Source organism: Aethalodelphis obliquidens, unplaced genomic scaffold, assembly GCF_003676395.1.
Source record: "Aethalodelphis obliquidens isolate GAN/ISIS:26980383/991018 unplaced genomic scaffold, ASM367639v1 scaffold59, whole genome shotgun sequence".
Lineage (NCBI taxonomy): Eukaryota > Metazoa > Chordata > Mammalia > Artiodactyla > Delphinidae > Aethalodelphis > Aethalodelphis obliquidens.
Genome location: NW_020838003.1, coordinates 7444734 through 7450744, shown reverse-complemented (window position 1 = coordinate 7450744; position 6011 = coordinate 7444734).

The window sequence follows — 6011 nt, the reverse complement described above, 5'->3', positions numbered from 1 at the left end:
AACAGCAAAAGAAACCATCAAGAAAATGAAAAAGCAACCTACAGAATGGGTGAAAATACTTCCAAATCAGATATAGAATAAGGGGTTAATATTCAAAATATACATGGAACTCATACAAATGAATAGCAAAAGAACAATCAATCTGATTTAAAAATGGGCAGGGGACTTAAATAGACATTTTTCCAAAGACAACATACAAATGGCCAATAGGTATATGAAAAGGTGTTCAACATCACTAATCATCAGGAAGTTGCAAATCAAAACCACAATGAGATATCATCTCACACTTGTTAAAATGGCTATTATCCAAAAGACAAGAGATAACATAAGTTCTGGTGAGGATGTGGAGAAAAGGGAACCCTCATGTACTGTTGGTGGGAATGTAAACCAGTGCAGCTACTATGGAAAACAGTATAAGTGTTCCTCAAGAAATTATAAATAGAACTACCATATGATCCAGCAATGCCACTTCTAGGTCTATAGCTAAAGGAGATGAAATCACTATCTCAAAGAGATATCTGCACTACCATTTTCACTGCAGCACTATTCATAATAGCCAAGATATGAAAAAAACCTAAGTGTCTGTTAATAGATGAATGGACAAAAAAATTGTGATATATATATATACATATGTATGTGTGTGTGTGTGTGTATACACACACACACACACACATACTGAATATATACAGTGAAATATTATTCAGCCAGGAGAAAGAAGGAAATCCTGCCATTTACAAGATGGATGGACCCTGAGGGCACTATACTAAGTAAAGTGAGTCAGACAGAGAAAGATACATACTGTATGATCTCACTTATATGTGGAATCTAAAAACATTGAACTCATAGAAACAGAGACTAGAATGGTGGTTGCCAGGGGCTGAGGGGTGGGAGAAATAGGGAGATGTTGGTCAAAGGGTAGAGACTTTCAGTTATAAGATGAATAAGTTCTAGGGATCTAATGTATAGCATGGTGACTATTGTTAACAATACTCTACTATATACTTGAAAGTTGTTATGAGGGTAGAGCTTTAAGGTTTTCACCTTAACAACAACAACAGCAGCATCAAAATGGCAGTTATGTAAGGTGAGGGATGTGTTAACTAACCTTATTGAGGTAAAGCATTTCTAAATATATGTGTATCAAATCATCACATCATACACCCTAAGCTTACAAAACGTTATATGTCAGTTATCTCTCAATAAAGCTGGAAAAAGAAAAGAGTTAATGAGAAGCTGAATAGATATTTCACAAGTTGGTTTTTGTTTGTTTGTTTTGTCCAACTGATGTCTTGTTTTGCACTCTAATTGGTTTACTTATGGCACTTCCCAGAAAGTAAGATATCATTCATTCATTTATTCAATCATTCCACAAACATATCCTGAGAACTGGTTGTATAACAGGCATTCTAGTGGGTGATACTTCAGAATTTACAATCTAGTAATATAACCCAGTGTACAGCAACACAAGAACAGATGAACAAAGGGCTTCCTAATACAATCCTTGTATTTGTTTCTCCAAGTAGCCTTAAAGTAAGATGTAAATTCTGGAGCCACACTCCCTGGTTTTGATCTCAGCTGCTTGCTCTTAGGAAAATTACTAAGTCTCTCTGCCTCAGTTTCCTAATATGTAAGATTATAATACTTTCCTTATAGATTTGTTTGATGATGAATTAACTGGGTTAATAAATTGACATAACGTGAAGATCTTAGAATCACACCTAATGTATAAGAAGTGTTCAATAAACATTAGATAGAACTATTATTATTATTACTTTTATTACCATCAATAATAAAAATTCTCTCTGCAGATAGCCTCCAGGACAACTATGGTCTGAACTCCATTTCATATTCTTTTAATCCCTTCCAATTCCCCTACCTCCCCTTTAATTCCCACAGAGTATCTCAATTTAAGGTTCATTTTAATGGCTATTTCTGCAAAGAGAACATTTAGCAGTTTGGTGATGAAATCAGGGCAGCTTGAGATGTCGCACTCTAACTAGTTACACTGCACAAAGCCTAACAGTTTGCTTTCTGTTTTTAAAGAAGCGTTTCGTTTAGCCATCCTTGTGGCGGCACATGTAATTGAAAAGAGGCATATGGAGACCAGCATGGAAGCCTAACAAACACTTCAGAGTGCCTTAAAAACTATGCTAATCAGTTTGGGAAACCATGTTTTAGTCTTAAAAAAAAAAAACAAAACCTCAAAACTCCTCAAACCTAAGGTGACTTTTAAAGAAATGTTATCATTTCATTGATATTACCTAACACTAGTTTATTTCCTCTGCCCTGGCAGATATTGGAAATCCAATTAAATCATATAAAAAAGAAGAAATGAGAACACCCGTGACCTGCGGTTTAGTGGAGCAGAAATGAACTCCTGAGGGAGGTAAACCAGGACACGGTCAGAGTGTAGACTGCCTCTGTTGCAGGACAGGGAGAAGCCACACTGGCTCACAACGCTCCTCCCCCTGCAAGAAGGCACTGAGCATTACCTGAAAACAAGAAAGACATCAGATGAACAGACCTTTATAACAGAATGTACATCTGCCAAGACAAAAATACACGACAAGCTTCTGGTGCTGGCACGCTGACAGTATGAGCAAGCTGTCTTAGTAGTGATTTTGCAAATCATTTGAGTTTAAATTCTATATAGGCCGTAGGGCCCCCGGAGCATCACTTTCTATATTTGGCTTCCTCATTTAGCTGTGTTTGGAATAAATAGGCTATGGGTAAAAATCATGCCCTTTAAGAGTTTTGCATACACAGACTAGTTTTGCATATATATTAATATGTGAACGGAGTGATTGATGTTAGCCTATGCACACGCGCGCGCACACACACATACACAGAAGCTTTCTAAATGTATTTTTAAGTTGTTTTCCTGTGTGACTTTTTCTCTCTCTTTTTTTAAGTTCAGCTCTCTGGCATTTAGTAACCCACAAGCTGCTGTTTCTTTTTCCAAATAAGTTCAGTTTGATGGAGAGGCCAAGAAAAATGAGCCCAACTGATGACTGCAATCTCGAAAGAAAATATGCTTTTTATCAGAGACCACATGTTGCCAATGCCAATTAAAGTAAAACTGGGAGATTTTCTCTGATACCAACCTGGAGAGCAGTAATGGTGAGCCAAGTATAAAAAAAGAAAAAAAAGTAAGCTTCAGGTGGAACTGTCAGGATGTCCATTGAGATGAAATGCAAAACTTTAAGGTGGAAAGTGTTACATGCGTTGTAGATTTAGCAATTTGTTTACCAGCTAGATAAGAAGTTGTACAAAAGCAAGGTCACGGACTTTGATTTAAGCTGATCTAGATGAAATCCTGGCTCTGCCACTGACTGCCGGAATCTCCTTCACATCTCTGAGCCTTAGTCTCCTCATTTATAAATCAGGAATCACAAAATTCTGTTTGGATTTTTAAAAAGTGATAATGTGGATGAAAGCATCAGTTTCACAATATTTGCTTGATCAATGTTGAAAGAGAGAGAAATTAATTGATTCATTTGTAGACAAGTGCTTCAATAAGGAGATCATGTTCCTTCTCTAAAGTGTTATGGGCAACCATTTAGACACATTCATCTTGTAAACATATTAAGTATTATGTGCATTACTTCAGTGCCTTTCAAAGGTTGACAAGGAGTATTGTAATGATGTGATTATGGAAAAGTTTTATTTTTGACATCAATTAATGACATACCCATGAGGTCATATGATCACACTCCGTCAAAAAAGAATCACTTTTTCTACTAGCTTAGGAGGTGCAAGATGTCAAGGTTAAAAGGTTCACTTTGGGGTTTCTCTGACTTAGCTTCCATCATCCCTAAAGTGTTTATGCCAACTTTAAAAGATTATGGTAAGGGTCAAATGAGAGGAACCATGCAAAATTGTTTATACCCAGAATATAGTAAAGGTGAGCTCCTTTCTCCTTTTCCTTCTCGTGAGTTGAGTACCTTTTACATTCTTAAGAACTAGTAAGAATTTGTTAACTAAATGGGCTGGGTCTGAAAAATAGGTACAAGAGCTGAAATTCTCAGATGTAGCTCTTGAAACATTTTTGTGCTTACCAAAATGTTGAACTTGAGAGATTTCTTAGAAGTTGGTGAAAATAATTATTTAAAAAGTTACACTATGTAGGATGTAATAATTATGATCTGAAAACCAGGTACTGAATATATACTTTTTCATAATAAACATGTTTTTTATGTAGAACTACCACTTTTCACTTTTAAACCTTTTCAAAATTTATAATGAATAGGAGACACTTGTAGTGTGCTTTACTTACTCATCATTTATTTGAATACTTAATTCCACTAATCCTAAGATTCTGGAAATTATTTCTTTTTAGAAAGATTCACTGTGCATATTTGTGGGAAAAGACCAAAACTCTCTTACTTAAATAAAATGATTTAAGGAAATAAAAACTTCCTTAAATCTCTTACTTAAATAAAATTTATTTATTTAAAAATAAAATAATATAAGGAAAATTATATTATTTAAAGTCAATTAAGGAGTTTGGAGTTTCAAGAAGCAGATAATCAGGTCATAAATGTATATCTTGACAAAGCCTGAGTGAGTGCTTAGGTCAATGAAGGAAATGAGTTTGTATTAATGTGTCATTTCAACTCCTCATATTTGGACTCAATCACAATAATCATGTGCATTTTGTTGACTTTCCTGGGTATTATGCTCTCCCACCTCTGAGAGTGAATATAGAGTTACAAGCTCGAAAAACTAAACATAGTATAGCTGGGCTACAACTTTGTTTGAAAAGAACATCAGTTGAGAAGTTCTTCTATATTTTTCTATTATATAGATCCTTCACAGTGTTTTATTCCTCTTCCCACATAGCTCTAGTTTTCTGAAATTACATTAAGAGGTTCTCAGGAAAACAATATAAATTTCATTCATACTATTCATCTGAGTTAGTCATGAAAATAAACAGTTATTTTATTTCTATAAAAGTGGACTCAAGTTGAGTACACACAAAGACAAGATAATAATACCCACTTTTCAAGCAACCTGGATATTGCTGTTATCAGCTACCAAAGGACTGATCTGAACAGAATGTAATTTGTTTTCACAAGGGGCATATATATGTGGATCTATCAGCCCATTATTGTTTATCTTTACAGTTATCCTGTGTTGGTGGACTTTGCTAAAAATGATGGAAGCACATTGTTAACGTAATTATCTATTATAAAAAAATAAAAAGCAATGTAAATATTCAATAAGGTTAAAATAATTATGTAACAGTATATACAATATTAATATTCATGTGATTAATTTTTTAAAATTTGACTTATAGGCACTCATAAAAAAAATTCTTGGGTTTCACCTCCTACCTATTAAATCAGGGTTTTCAAGGAAAGAACTAGATAATCTGCATTTTTAATAAATAAATCAAGTGACTTTGGAGAATGTTGTACTAGAATGCAACCTTAATGTGAAAGCAGGACTGTTACTGTTTTGCTTGCTACTATAATGCCCTGTATATCATAGGCATTCAATAAATTTATGCTGAATGAATGAACTTATCATCCTCTATGGAAAAGTATGTTATTTTTAATAATGATTGTAGAAAGTATGTAATAATACCAAAAGGTGCTCTTGATATAATATTTAATGAAAATAGAAAATAAAAAATTGCACTCACTCTAAGGCTACAAATATTTAAAAAGACATTTTAAATGAAAAAAAAAACCTTAGCCATCACCTATATAAGAAAAAGATAATACATAGAATTTCACCAGAATTAACATTTTTGCTTTGCAAAAGACACTATCAAGGGAATAAAAAGGTAGGAGAGAAAATATTTATGAAGTTAATATCCAACAAAGAACTTTACCAATAATATGAAAAGAACACTCAAAACTCAACTGTAAGAAAACAAACATAATTTTAAAATAGGAAAAAGATTTGAATAGATGTTTGACCAAAGAAGATATCTAGGTGGCAATAAGCATAAGAAAAAGTTGTTTAACATCATTAGTCATTAGGAAGTGTAAATTAAAACCAGT